Below are 16,329 nucleotides of genomic sequence, written 5' to 3'. Positions count from 1 at the left end.
TTAAGGTGGAAACAATGGAGACAGAAAAGGGGGGACTGAGGTGAGGGACGGAGAGGGGTCTTCCCCCATTTCCGGCCCAGGTGCCATTAGTAGCAGTCAAGACCAGAGAGGATGGGTTTGGGGGTAGACATCAGGAATCAGCTTGGAATGGACAGAACAAAATTATAGATGCTGGTGGAAAAAACAGGAGGAATGGGTGTTGTGTAAGCTGCTAAGTTTGTAATCATTTGCTAGTTTGGCAGCAACAGAAAACTAGCACACCGAGCATGCCTTCCCCTCCTCTTATTGTTTTAGGGAGACGCTGCCTGTGTGCTTATAAATCTCTGTTTCTGGGGTTCAGTGGCAGGAAGCCACACACCCAAGTCACTGTTCTCCAAAAGTCCTGTCAGTGATAAAGCTGATAGTTTGGTCTCCATCTGCTCGACTTCGCCTGTCTCACAGGTGCTTCTGGATCATTGGGGAGAAAAGGTGTCTTTTATTGGCCCTCCTCAAGCCAACTCTGTACCTGTGTCATTCTCTTCTGATTCACCCTCACCTCACACAAACACATAACCACTAGAGTTTGGATACCTTACCAGTGAGGCTCCCTCCTCTTCAAATACTAGACAGTACTGGATAAGCAAGGTGTATCCCAAGCCCCCGGGAATCTGGTTAAGTGCAGATTCTGATTCAGCAGGTTTGGGGAGGGGCCTGAGTTGCTGCATTCCCAGCAAGCTCCCTTTGATGCCACTGCTGCTGGTTCAAGGACCCCACTCAGAGTTGGCAAGGCCAACTGCTCAGTACCCAGCAAACATTGTGCCTAGCACACACTGGACTGCAGTCTCTGAAAGGTTTCTGTGGCTTCCCTGGTGGCACAGTGGTTAAGAATCCACCTGCCAATGCAGGGCACACAGGTTCGAGCCCTGGTCCAGGAAGATCCCACATGCCGCAGAGCAACTATGCCCGTGTGTCACAACTACTGAGCCCTCGTGCCACAACTACTGAAGCCCACACACCTAGAGCCCGTGCTCTGCAACAAGAGAAGACATCGCAGTGAGAAGCCCGTGCACCACAAGGAAGAGCAGCCCCCGCTCGCTGCAACTAGAGAAAGGCTGCACACAGCAACGAAGACCCAACTCAGCCAAAAATAAATAAATAAAATAAATTTATTCAAAAAATTTTTAAAATTGAAAAAAAATGTTTTTGTAAACAACATTGCAAATTGACATGAACTCTATCTCTGATTGGACTTTTAAAACTAATGGGATGGACTGAATGTTTGCATCCCTCCCCCAGCCAAACTCATACGTTGAAGCCCTAAACCCTAATGTGATGGTATTAGGAGGTGAGGCCTTTAGGAGGTCATTGGGTTTAAATGAGGTCATGTGGGTGGGGTTTTCATGGGATTAGTGCCCTTGTAAGAAGAGACTGGAGCCGTTCTCTCTCTCTCTCTCTCTCTCTCTCTCTCTCTCTCTCTCTCTCATCATGTGAGCACATAGGAAGAAGGCAGCCAACTACAAGCCGGGAAGAGGGCTCTCATGAGACCCCAACCATGCTGGCATCCTGATCACAGACTTCCAGTTAACAGAACTATGAGAAATAAATTTCTGTTGCGTAAGCCACCCAGTCTATGGTATTTTGTTATAGCAGCCCTGAGTTGACCAAGACAACCATGATAATAGAAGCTCCCTTTTATCAGTGCGTCAGACCTCACACTAATGACTTTACATGCCTTATTCCATTTAACCCGCTAGCAGCAAAGAGTCCATAATTTTTCCCTTCACTTTACAGATGAAGAAACTGAGCTTCAGTAATTGGCCCAATCTGAACCCATTCAATTTGCCCCTGGAGTGCCAGTTGTAGTCAGCAAGCTAAACCAACCTTGCAAGATTCATATCATTATGCTATTATCAAATTTCTTTACTAGTTCTTGACAAGTTGCCTTTAAACCGTGTGGGCATTCTTTCTTATTTTGAGCAGCTTTGTCCACTAGAAATGTAATATGAGCCATATATGTAATTAAAATTTTTCTAATAACTGCATTAAAAAAGTAAAGAGAAATAGGTGAAATTAATTTTAATAATATATTTTATTTAACTTAGTATAGCCAAAACATTTTCATTCCAACATGTAATCAATATAAAATTGTTAATAAGATATTTTACATTCTTTTTCTTTTTTTTAGTAAGTTTTCAAATTCCTGTGTGTATTTTACATTCACAGTGCATCTCAGTTCAGTCTAGCCACGTTTCAGGTCCCCAAATGTCACCCGTGGCTAGTGGCTACTCTACTAGGCAGTGCAGTTCAAGGGCAACCACTCAAAACGCAATTCCCTCTGAAGAGCAGTTTTGTTGCTATTCTGCTTGTGCTCAAGTGAGCCTTGTTTTTAACCTGCTATTAGCAAAGGCCATTAAGTAATTCATCTTCCTTGACTCATTTTCCCTCTGAGCTGTCCTGAAGCGAAGTTCAGGATTTTATTACAGCATCACTTGATTGGCTTGTAGTCATAAGGAAACACACACACGGTGAAAACAACTAAGTTGCAAAGGCCTACTGACCACTGTCGTTGCCACTAAAGCATTTTCACAGCCACGGATAAGCTACAAGGCCACCTCACGCAGTGTTCATTTCCATTTAATGTTTACCAGCTGCCGATGCCTCAGCCCATACAATATGCTTTGGTTTCTTTGACTCTGAAAGAATACTACCAAAGTATCTCTTGACCCTTTCTTTTCCAATACACTTGTTTTTCTGTGAAATTCATATAGGCAACACGGGTTAGAACAAGAAGTTTTACTAGCTCATGACTTCAAAACGATTGCAAAGTGATTCAGTGATATTCTCAAATAGCAATTTCTATAAACAGGTTTATTTAGAAATATAGCATATAGATTTTTCAAACAAAAAAAACCCCTCAATATGTCAATTTGCTAGCAATCTTCCAGGTTAAAAAATGAGTTCGAATCAAAGGTGAGGTAGCTCCTGGCCTCAGTTATGGAGTGGGTCCACCTGTCTTTCTTTCAGTCCTCAGAAGAAACAACCAATAAACATGGAGTCAGGTCTGTAACAGAAACCACAGGCCCTACCTCACTACATTTGTTCCTCTGGGGCTGCTGGAACCTTCAAAGGTCTGAGCATCTCTCTCTTTCTCTCTCTCTTTTTATTTTGACTTTTATTTTAATTTTATTTTTTTATTAATTTTGATTAGAGTATAGTTCCTTTACAATGTTGTGTTAGTTTCTACTGTACGGCAAAGTGAATCAGCTCTACATATACCTATATCCCCTCTTTTCTGGATTTCCTTCCCATTTAGGTCACCACAGAGCACTGAGTAGAGTTCCCTGTGCTATACAGTAGGTTCTCATTAGTTATCTATTCTGTACATAGTATCAGTAGTGTATATATGTTGTAGAGATGTGGATGGACCTAGAGACTGTCATACACAATGAAGTAAGTCAGGAAGAGAAAAACAAATATCGTATATTAACGCATATATGTGGAATCCAGCAAAATAGTACGGATGATCTTATTTGCAAAGCAGAAATAGAGACATAGACGTAGAGAACAAATGTATGGACGCCAAGGGGGGAGGGGGGTGGGAGGAATTGGGAGATTGGGTCCGAGCATCTCTTAAGAGCAAGCATACCTGGTTTCCACCCCTTAGTGTTTTGGGTTGGGTACAGAGGTCAAGGGGCTGATGCGCGGACCCTAGAAGGGGTCTGGATCTTCCCCACATTGTCTTTGGCCCCATTTAAATGACAGGCTGAGAAACCACTTGCTGTGCATGAAACTGTTCTCTTTTTGAGTGCTTTCCCCTATGCAAGCACTATGGAAAGTACCCAAGTGTCAAGGAGTGTCTCAAAGTCTACTACACTTGAGGAACAGGGAGGTGAATTTACATATTTTTCTATGGCTTTGAGTTCCTTAATTGGGGAATGTTACAGCAGTCAAGTTTTCTGGTGAATGATAGAAGTAGCATCTATTAAAAAAGTTACTTTTAGAGTCTGCTTTACTTTAGACATTTTAATTAGTATATTTAAAACAATTTCTGCTGCTATGAATTAGAAACAAAACACAAGTTTTCTAAGTTGAGGAAAAAAATAAATGAATGAATGTCTGAATGAATAAACAGGAGTCTTGGTCCACATTTCCCATGGGTCCTTCCACAGGGAGCTCTCCCCAAATCAAGCGCTTTTGTTTTATTCCTTGCGTTTATAGTTTATCTTTACTCTCTCACTGGGGCAATTATGACCTGGGATGGTCTAACTATTTTCCTTCTGCAACATTTATGTTTAAAAATAATCAGGTGAGTCAGTTACTGCTAGACATAGGGAGGAGGGTTGGGGGTTAATTGTGGGTCTGTTTGATTAGTCACTTACTTTGTACCGGTCTCATTTTCCTCACCTACAAAATGGGAGCCTTGGGCAAGAAGGCTTTCCAGCTCCGTGAACTTTATATATAAACGTCACTTGGAACTGTGAGAAATTGACCTGGTCTGGTGCTGACTGAAGTCAGCACATGGCTGGGGTGAACTTGGATTTTGAGTGAGGAGGGGAAAGGAAAGAAAAAGGGGAACATAGAATCAACTCAAGATAATATATTCTAAGGGTGTTACCAATTTACATAGGGTTCCTCTAACTGCACATATGTAATTTCTATTCATTCAAGCAGGCCTGAGGATCTGTGATTTAAACAACCACACAAATAATTTTGAGATTCTACATCTTCTAGAAAATAACAGAAATATATTGCTGTTCTGTACTTATAATTTACAGAGGATTGAGATTAGAGAGAAACACATATCTATTCATAAATATTACTTATAATTTATTACTACAGTTATTTTAAAATATTAAAATTATCCTTTTCACTACTTCTGTTTTCTCCATGTCAACCCAACTAGCGAGGTTTCACTATATACTGTATTATATAATAACTAAAACATAATATGGGTATACAACATAGTTTAATTCCTTTAGAATAAAAAGTTTAAGGCTCTTTGCCATTATTATTACAGCTGTTAGTACATCAAACTGGAGTTCCCCCCACCACTGAAATAAAAAAATTTCTATCTATGATCCCATACAGACGGTAGAGAAATTTCCCCAAATATAGCAGAGCTTTCTAGAGCTTGAGATAAATCTTGGGTGCTGACTTCCCAGTCTGTCCTAGACATGGGAAGTCTACCTAAGAATCAAGTATAAGAAGTATATTTATCTGTGAAGGACTTGCTGAGATATCTATATTGATCAATTAAATAATAAATTTCCAACTGTTGGTCTCAGAGGGTTTTTACAGGCATTCAGACAAGATGAATCCTTTTGTATTAATCCTTTTGTATTAATCCTTCTATCTTCAGGTTTGGAAAACAGAATTTTATATGGAATAATGGGCTAAGACTATCATTATCCTGCTTTCTGTGAGGTCATGGAATTATACTCCATAAAAGCTTTAAAATTTCATGTTGTAGTATGAAATTAAAAAGAGCTTAAAAAAATCAGCAACAATGGAAGCAATCATTCTATGTAATTGAAGAATTACATTTTCTAAGTTTCATAAAAATCCTAAGATCTGCATTGTAATTACAAATTTTCAGATTACAGTAATAATATCAGAAAATTAAATATTATATATTTGATGTTCCAATAACAATCACATTTTAATGGATAAGGTTCCAGACACTGAAGTGGAATATTAACAATTTTGTTAACAACTAACAAGTATATATTGTACGACACAGGAAATATAGTCAATATTTTATAATAACTATTGAGTTGGCCAAAAAGTGAGTTCAGGTTTTTCCTGAACTGGTTCTCAAACTGCTAGACATAGGGAGGAGGGTTGGGGGTTAATTGTAGGTCTGTCTGATTAGTCACTTACTTTGTGCGGGTCTCAGTTTCCTCACCTACATCTTATGGAAAAACCCGAGCGCACTTTTTGGCCAACCCAATATAAATGAAATATAACTTTAACAATTGTGAATAACTGTATTGTACACCTGGGACTTATATAATATTGTACAGCAACTATACGTCAATAAAAAATGTCTGTTTTAATTAGAACAATTTTTTTGGAGATTTCTTATGAAACATTATTGCCTATTTCTCAATCAAGCAATGGTCAAGTCAGATTTAAACTTTCGGATAGGATTGTCTTGGACTTGCTTAGAAAAACGCTATAATTTAAACCTACTCAAAAAATGAAACAACTTTTGCTGCCTTTTTTGAATGAATAATGGTGCTAATTCTAGAGAGTTCACCTCTTCTTAAAAGGTAGAAGGGAAGAGTGAAATAATTTTTAACAAAATTAAAAGCAGCTGAAAAATAGATATTATCTGTTAGCTAATTGCCAATTTATACTTATATGTACAATGAAAACAATATACAGAGATGATCCAACACTTATTAAAAATGGTTAAACACAAAAGCTCAAAGATTTTTGTCATATATTTTTGCAAAGCTGGTAGTTTTTTTAATAGCAAGAGCAAAGGAACAGATGACTGACTGGCCAAATATGATGACAAATAAGCCCTCAAATGAACTCCAGTTCTTTTCTAGTTGAACTACTGATCTGGAAATTCACCGATGTTTAGCAACTACAAGCGACTCCCATAATTCTTGTTTCTCTTGTCACCTTAAAAATTCCATTGTCCATGAAGATACCCATCCCAGGAGAATTTCACAAGCATTATTGGGAAATACAGTACTCTAGGGTAAGTTTTGAAAAGGGGCATGAAGTAAGTATTTATATAAATGTGGATTTGAATAATTTTTAAAAAGCATTCAATTACAAGAAGTTCTGTAATTGTCACGTTCTCCACTTAAAGGGACATCTCACTTTTTCTTCAGAGAAAAATATCCCGGATCAAGCCTATTCACTTCTGAATTAGGAAATATTTATTTAGTTAAGAACTCTCTTTTGCCGAAGACACCAGATAGTGAAATGGACTTCTAAGGACGAAAGAAGAAAACTTTACTCAGTGTGCCATTGGGGGATCCCCTCTGTGTCTGTAAACACCACGCTGAGTTGTCAAACTGAGCCGACTCCAGGTTTAGCAGAATGAGGGAGAGTGTCCAGAAATTTCCCTGTGACCTCAGCCTAAGAGACCTGGGCAGGGGCTTCCCTGGTGGCGCAGTGGTTGAGAGTCCGCCTGCCGATGCAGGGGACACGGGTTCGTGCCCCGGGTCGGGAAGATCCCACATGCCAGGGAGCGGCTAGGCCCGTGAGCCATGGCCGCTGAGCCTGCATGTCCGGAGCCTGTGCTACGCAATGGGAGAGGCCACAACAGTGAGAGGCCCACATACCATTAAAAAAAAAAAAAAAGAGAGACCTGGGCAGACAGGCCCCTTCTCTTGATCCACACACTGCTTTGGAGATCATTATTTAACACCGGCACACTGAACAATGACATGAAGTCAGGGGCAAGATGGAGATTTCCTTCCTCCTCACTAACCAAGCTCACAGGAGAATTCATTTCTTTTCTTTTTGCCTCGGGCATCTATAGGCTAGCAATTTTCATTCTGTTACTGAAATGATTTTCCACCCATCCTTCCCAATTAGAGTGGAAATGGGTTAAGACTTCAGGTTAACCCCTTGCTTACCAGGAATGAGAAGGAAACTTACATGGAAGCTTTATTTTCACTTTTGTATATGATTTATTTTTCTGATTATGATAAATGACAGTTTGATTTATCATAGTCTCTCCCAAAGACACTCCTTTAGCGAAAATGTGATAATGCCTTAAGGTAAAGCATGAAAAAAAAAAAAAAACAACCCAGAACAAAAAACAAAAACAAAAGAAAAAGATCCCAAAACAAAAAACAAAACTTCTTTTATGAGAATGTTACGGCTACTGCTCTTTGTCAACTTTATAAGTGTTCTAGAATTCTTATGAGTAAAATTAGATACAAATTCAGATATACCCTAAGAAGTTATGGCATTAAATGCACACTGCCTCCCCATATTATAGAGAATGGATACAGTAGAAGTGGAATTTTTTTCTTTTCTGTTTGGTTTTTCCTAAGCTTGAAATATCTGGAGCTGAAACAGAAAAGTGTGGATAAATATCTAGAAAATGCTGGATCACCTGAAACTTATCAAGTAGCTCTCCCCTCCTTGAATCTAAGAATAAAAACTTCTAGAGAAAAATATCTTCCCTTTACTGATCTTTAAGATTTTGGTATGTTGCAATCCAAAGTGCACAGACCTCAGATAACTCCTTGGTAGCGACCTGTGAAACAAGAATCTTCTCTCTTCTGAAGGTCTGTTTGTTTCACTTTGAACAGAAGGGAAAGGAGCATTTCTGACTTGTGTTATAAATCGGCATTCCCCCCAAAAGCAAAACTCCTCTCTGGGACACATTTTTGGATCTTTAAAAGTAAATATAAATTTTTTTCTATTTTTTAAAAGAAAACTAATATATAATTGTTTATATTGACTTAGTATGTCAAGGAAATAATTGATCATATCAGGGGCAGCCTGGACAGCATTACAGCAGCTCGATGCACGACGGCATTGGATTTTGGCTATGCTAGGTTTTAACAGGCTTGGGGCGTTCATTTACCTGAAGACAAGAGACTAGGTCACTTGACCTCTGGGGGTCCATCAAGTGTTTCTTGTCTCTGAGAATAGAGAAAGCTGTAGAATTGATTTATCCAAAGTGAAAGTTTTATTTATGCTAAGAGGGTTATGATGACTGAGAGAATTTTAGTGGACAAATAAGAATGATCGCTAGGGCTTCCCTGGTGGCGCAGTGGTTGAGAGTCTGCGTGCCGATGCAGGGGACGCGGGTGCGTGCTCCGGTCTGGAAAGATCCCACGTGCCGCGGAGCGGTGGGCCTGTGAGCCATGGCCGCTGAGCCTGCGCATCCGGAGCCTGTGCTCCGCAACAGGAGAGGCCACAACAGTGAGAGGCCTGCGTACCGCAAAAAAAAAAAAAAAAAAAGAATGATAGCTAACATTCATTCAGAGGCTGAGCTTCTCTGAGCCCCAGGCATTGTGGCAAGGGCTGTCCATGCATTATCTCATTTAATCCTCTCCATAATCCTATTAAGTTTGGAACTCTTATCCCCTTAAGTTTAAAGAGGTTAAAGAGCTTGCCCTTGGCCATGTACAGATGGAGCAGTGAAAGCAAGAACTTGACCAGCTGCACGGAGAAATCAATCTTTGTGTTGAGTGTATTTTTAATAACAATGTTGTCCTTCATATTTCTCATTTAAGAAGTTTCATAGACAATGACTTTCCAGAGGGACTGCCTTTGCTTCTGACAGGGAGCCCATCCCCAGCTCATGGGGATGTGTAAAGCAGGTCCACTCTAGGAATGTGACACAAGGAAGTGAGCTGCTTCAGAATCACTGAGCCCAGATTGATGGATAAATATTTCAAAGGTTTTTCCAGAATGGTACTTAAGTATTAGAGCCCATCTCAATTTGGGTTTGAGCCCAGGGCCTTATGATTTAAATATAAAATGCATTAAAGTCCTTTATTTAGAGAGCCATGTGCCATTTTTAGGGAGCAGCCCTGGTTCTCCCTCTGACTTTATTGGGAGTACAAAGCAAACAGGTGTCTCAATGTTGTCATTGGTATTCATTATTTTTTAGGACTTGATGGTGTATTCATAGCCAGGAGGGTCATGAACCACCTACAGTGGAAGGCTTGACCCTAAGGACAGTGCTTTCCTAGCGTACAGCCTTGTGGGTTGGGGGCTCTTGACAGAGAGAGAAAACCATAAGAGGAGAACCACTCTCAGTATCACCTGTGGGGGGCTCTGGAACTCAGATGTATGTCCCTGATTTAGAAAACAGCGAGACACTGCCATGTGAAAAGTTTCTGAACAGTGACTTCAAAATCATAGATTTTGACCATTCATTGGTTTCAAATTAAACAATAATGATTATTATTATTATTATACAAATACAAGAAAGGGAAGAAAAAGAAATAGAAGGAAATAAATGGAAAACAGAGTGCCTCACATGCAGTAAGAACAAGTATTGCTTCCTGAAACCCTTTTTTTGATTGATAGAGCCATCTCCTGAGTCATGCATGCAACTTACTTCCTACTGTCGCTTGCAATTCAGAAAAGTTTGAAAGCCTCTGGCCTAAAATGTCTTTTTCTTCTTGGTACTTATTTTATTAAGGGGACTCTGTGTATAAGCCTTTGTGACACTCTTCAGGTCCCCTAACCTTGCTGTGCCTCTGTTTCCTCACTGGCCAAGTCTAGAGCCGCTGCTACTGTCATCAGGTTTACCAAGAAGATCACATTCAACCAACGCTGCTGAAGCGCTTGGAAAAGCCAGACACGATCATCAAAGTTCAAGGATTATTATAAAACAAATCAGGGTGAAACTGGTTCGAAGGCCACCCTTCTGTGGAATGGCATCTGATCATTTTGAGAGATGAAAAGAACCTGAGCAAAGACTGAGAAGAACCAAAGACTTTGTGCGATCCATTCATCTTATAGAGAGAAAGAGAGGCTCTGAAAATGAGTGGTTTCTCCCAGGTCCCGAAACAGTGGCCGATCTGGGACTCCTGGACCCGTGAATTAATGTCCTGTTCCCAAACCTGCTACTGTTTTCGACAGTCGTGTTGTGACTCCTTTTAAGAAAGAGATAGTCTTGTGAAATTTTTTTACAGAAAATTTACAACTCATGAAAAACTAAATTGATTTCTTCCCTTTCAAAGTGGTTTCCTGATTGCAATCACATCAATTAAAGTCCAGCCCCGAAGAAACTGCAGGGACTGAGTAATAAATCTCCAAGAACAGATACCAAGAATCCTTTGGAAATCTCGAGAAATAATGCAATAAGATGCAAAGAGTGAATATGACTCATCTCCTATTTGAAATGTCAATTGGAAAGGGATTTTTAAAATTGTATTAGAAAGGAAGAAGGGAGAATGTCTCTTTTCTCTCTTTGATCATTTAAATCGAAAGTAATGAACCAAAAACTGTCAGCCAAAATTGCCCATTTGTCTCTCCAGCGGGGGGGAAAAAGTGCTATAAAACAAAGACTTGGATGATATACCAAGGTCGTTGCTCAATGCTGTGTTGTAACACTATTTAACTGTCACTGAAGGCCAGGATGGCAAACATTGCATCAACTCCTCTGCAAGGTGTTTCCTGGGCTTTGCAGACAGTGTAGTTCAGGGCCGGTGCAATCTCTATTCTTGTGGAGGCCAGATAAAGCCTTCTGCTCTGGGCCACTATCTTCAGTGCTGAAGCTGTAGATAACACAGTTTCACACCCGCTGCCCAAGTCCTGCTTTCCCAATTTGTAAGTCTTTATTGCTAAAGTCTTTTGTGTGTGTTTTATCAGACACATTTTATCATCCCTCTCCAAATGCCCTTTGTCAAAGTCAGCCTTTGAACTTCTTTTGCATATACACTGAATGTGACCAATGATTCAGGATATGTAAAAGACTTATAATTCTAAAGAAAGAGGAAGGAGTCATTGATCTTCCTGATATAATAGATCTTTTTGGGGCCAGTGTGTGTGTGTGTGTGTGTGTGTGTGTGTGTGCGTGTGCACGAGTATGTACGGATGCCGAGGAGACAGGAGGTATAATCTTGTTATTTATCTTTAAGATATTACGCAACTGATTACTCTAAGCAAATAGTTTATGCCTTTTGTTTTCCTGCACAAATTAAACCTGAATCCTGGGGCAGCGTAAAAAATGCTAACAGCCAGCCTCTCTTGGCTGGCACTAAAGGCTACTGAGGGTGGGGCTGACTTTGGGGTCTTGTTCACAGGACCCCCTGCGTGGACTGCACACCAGGCCAACTCCATGTTCTTTTTTTTGTGCAGTTTGTGGTCAGACAGCCAGGGTCTTAATTAGACTCCTGCTTTCCTCTCATTTGATATGGGCGCTCTCTGGAACTGAGCGCCCACCCTCACAAGAGGAATTGATGCTCGCTCGTGTTATTTATAGCTCCTTTATTCGACAAGCAGATGGAATCCATTTGGATCACATCAGATAGGTTTATAACTTCATCCCTCGCTTCTCATTTTTTGCAGGTCTCACATCAAACCCAACGCTGCGTCTGTGAAAATCAACTAGAAAAGGAGAGATGGGGACAGATGAAGGTGGCACTGTTGCCTTCTGGGGCACAGAGGCAAATTCTCAATTCAGCTCACGCACTGCCCGCAACACAGAGAATGTTGAGCTCTATGGGGACCACGTTATACTTCTTAAAAAAAAAAAAAGAAAAATAGATGATCTTCTGTCTCATGTCCTGCCCGTCCCCAGAGGGACATGCAGAGGGTGGTGAGCTGCTGAAATGGTTCAGGAGGGTTCCCCGTGGCTTTCTGGCTCCAGCCCAGCCATCCTTCACTAGAGCTAAGATGAGCTTCTCTCATGGTTGGAAAGTACAGAGGAGCAGATACATCTCTGCAAGATACAAACCTACTCTTTGGGGTTCTGAGTCCTCTCTCCAAATTTCCTCGCTTCACATCACATCTTTCTCTTTTTCTTCCTCCTCCTTTTTGAAACTCTTCCCTGCCAGGTTGTGCTTGGGCCACCCTGCAGTGTTTTATGGTGTGAAGGACACCCGCAGGCCAGCATGGACAGTGAAACAAGCCAACGGATTCAGTTTCTTTTTTTTAAAATAATTTTTAAAAAGTCTTTATTGAATTTTCTTCAATATTGCTTCTGTTTTATGTTTTGTTTTTTTGCGAGGCATGTGGGATCTTAGCTCCCCGACCAGGGATCGAATCTGTACCCCCTGCATTGGAAGGCGAAGTCTTAACCACTGGACCGCCAGGGAAGTCCGCGGATTCAGTTTTAAGCAAATCAAGATTTACATCAACTGACCCTGAAATCAGCTTCCGCCAACCAGCTGTATTCCTGGCTTAGCTGTCTCTTCCCCAGGGGCTCACAGACTTCTCTCCCCCTCGGTCTGCCGTCTTGGAAAACCAAAGCTGCCGTGTGGGTGTGTTTGAGTCATACCGCGTGCCTCCCCGGTGTCTGGCAAGTGAGCAAAGGGCTCTGCTTCTCTTGCACCCTCACCTCCCCAACTAGCTGGAGGCTCGAGGCCCTCCCAGATCCTAGTTTTCTCCCTTTTGTAATTTCCTGATCGAATCATCAGTGATCATTTTCACAACATATTTATTTTTTCTGGTGGGGAATTCATTTAGGCTTCTGGGAACTAAGAACAAATGAACTGCCTTTCTGAAGTCAAGCACCGCATAACGAAAGTGACACGCAGAGACAGAAGTCTCTCTTGCATATCATCCTCTCCATCGCTAGCCCTCGACGCGACAGTAAACTCCCCCTCTCCCACTGGAACCCAGCACCGGATAGAGCTCCCTGCATACTGGACAGAGTCTAGACGCTGCCCTCTGAGTGGGCTCCATCCTCACCCAGCCAATACCGGGCACTACAGGTGGGCTTGTGTGTGAATCACACAGCAGTCAGGACTCCTGCCATGCGTGCTGCACGTCGGTTCAATATTGCGTAATACTTCAATACGAGACCTGTGAGGAGGGTACAGAAAGCCTTTGTTGGAGTTTCCTGGGGGAAGTAGGAGCTATCAGATTTGGGGGGAAAGGGATGCTTCCTGATTCTGGATCATAAAACTGCTCCTGTGGTGGTACAGGACCCAGGTGATAAAGAGTAGGTGCTCCGTAAATGTTTGCTGAAAAAAGTTGGTAAAAATCATCTTCAGAAATGCACTCATGGGGATAACGTAGGGAATGAAGTTGAAATTAACAACGGCAGCAACCAGGGTCTATGAAATGAGAAGCCGAGTACCAGATGTCTTGCAGACAGCAGCCCTGGGAGGGGATCTTATTCTTGATCAGATATTGAGGCACAGAGAGATGGGGGAATCTGACAAGGTTATGTACCTAGCGGTCACCTTTGAAGCCAAGCTCCCATAGAGGAAGAGCTGTGGTCTGCTTGGCGCTGAGTTTGTGGTGGGGAGAAAGGACAGCAGCCCTTCCAGCCAGCCTTGCTGTAATCTCACAGCCAGAGACCGATGTCAATCCGATCCTGTGTCTCCTCTACCCAGACTCTGTGAGGGCTTTCCAGGGTACAGAGAATGCCAGGTCCTGGGCCACCTCTCTGACGTCACAGAGACCCTGTATCCCTCAGCTTGCTCTGTCTCAGCCTCCATTCTGTTCCTCAAATACACCAAGCTCTTCCCGGATCTTTTCATGTGCCTGGACCAATTGTTCCCCCCGCCTTGCCCCCAGTTTTTCCCAACGCTGCCCAAATGTCATCTATTAGAGTAACAGCTAGAGATACCCCACTTCCTCCCCCTGTATGGTCACTGTATCATATGACAACACTGATTTATTTTTGACATTGCTTTGGTCTTATTTAACTTCTGTGTTCACTTATTTGTTGCCTGCCTCCATCTTCCAAGTGATGGATGGAGTGGATGTGAGAGAGAGACTTTATCTTGTTCATTGCTGGAGAGCACCCAGGATAAAAAAAAAAAGTGTTTGGAACTGAGTTGATTCTCATTGAATACTTTTTATGAATAAATGAGGGAATGAATGAATGATAAGGAACTGTAGCAGCCGCCTCCTCTCCAGCCTTTCGTGCCCTGAGGCAGCCCAAGTCTCAGAGCAAGAGGGTAACTGCTTGCAGGTGTTGAGTGGTGAAAAAATATCCCCTTTTATGACTTGCCCTTTTAATCTCTGGGTCTCAGTCTCGGAGCCCGGGGAAACACTTCTCTGTTTCTGACCTTTGGTGCCTTGAGGGTTTTGGAGGTTGACATGGCCACCACCCTGCAGAACCACTTAAGATGGCATCTGAGTTTGAGACACAGTGATAACCACAGCTGGCCAGCAGTTGGAGGAGGCTTCTTCCTAACAGGAGCTGCGGACGCTTTGGTTATGCAAATGTATGGTTTTTCTCACTCTGATGCTATACGTTTCTGGTTAAATCAAAACCAAAGAAACACAGCAAGGGAGACTCATCTGTCTAGGCCCCAGCCTGGGCCCTCATCTTACAGCTACAGACCATTGTTTCCCCTGCTTCCCCTGTCTTTGGGGTGCAGGCTAAGTTGAGGTGGGAAGGGATTCTGTCTACGTTTGGGGAATCCGCGTCTGATGCCTATCTGAAGCGCCAGGTCAGTCTTAGCATTGTTCCCAGAAAAATAGGACATGGATGGATGAGTGTGATTGGATCTGAGCTAAACATTCCTTGGTGACACAAACTGGGGCATGGGAGAAGCTCCGGCCTCCCACCCAGGGAGCTCTACTGGCCCAGGCCAGGCTGGAGACAGGCCTAGAACTGCAGGAGTCGGGGGAGTGGTGGGTTTTGCAGGAGCTTGTCTCTGGGATGAGTAGGGCTCCGGGAGAGAAAGAAGTCTGTAGGGCTGTGCACAGGGCCTCCCATCTACCAATGAATGGAGATGAGCAGATGGGGGTGTATTTTCTGCTGCCTTGTCTGAAGACATAGGGGCACATGCTGGAAAACCCAGAGATGGGTAGCGTCATGGGGCAGCCTCTAGCAGCCTCAGCGAACGCCTACTTCTGCTCCACACCTCCTACGCCTAGTCATTTTCTCTCTCTCTCTCTCTCTCTCTCTCTCTCTCTCTTCTTTTTTTTGGCCCCCTCAGCTTTGTATGATTTTCATTTAGGATTCAGGGAATCTTTTGAACACGGGGAGGGGGCTGTTACATTATATTCTTTAATAATTCACATGGCAGCTTTGTAGGGATACTCTTAACTGCTTCTTAAAAGTAATTAATTGATTTTCTGACAGATCAGTTAACAATGTATGCCACTGACACACAATTGCGCTGAGGCTCTAGATTGGGCCAGAGAACTGCATGCATTAAATTCAGCCCAGAGTTTAGCTTTGGAGACTCTAAAAATATGCCTCTATAAAAGGAAAGGCTTTTTTACATGGAGTGTTGTCTAAAAATCTAAACCATATGTCCTTTCCGGGCCTGTCAATGGGGTAAAATATAGGTTCAAGTGTGTGTAGCTGTTCAGACGTTGAACATTCAAGAGGCATGAAATAACCTACTGTCACTCAATATGGTCAACACTCTGGATGACACTCGCCTGGGTTCTGCGGAGGGACTTCTCTCTCTCTCTGTCGGTGTCTGGCAGGAGGAACACCATCAAAACATGGTTTGCTCAGGACTCTTGGAAGAAGGCAGACGAGCCCTGTACTGGGTGGGAGTGGTTGCCTGTCTCGTGGCAGGCTGGCTCTTTTTGTAGCTGAGTTTGCAGGATCCCTTTACCGCTGCCTGTGATGGAGGAATTCTCTATAGAGAGGATTCCTGTCCACAATGCAGACTTTATTAATGGGGACATTAAGACACTGACTAATTAAGTGGCTTGCCCTGGGTCATACAGTGAGTCAGTGAAGCCCTGGAAACAGGGACTTCTGACATC

The sequence above is a fragment of the Globicephala melas genome, chromosome 4, assembly GCF_963455315.2.
Source record: "Globicephala melas chromosome 4, mGloMel1.2, whole genome shotgun sequence".
NCBI classification, from domain to species: Eukaryota; Metazoa; Chordata; class Mammalia; order Artiodactyla; family Delphinidae; genus Globicephala; species Globicephala melas.
This window is presented reverse-complemented; position numbering follows the sequence as displayed.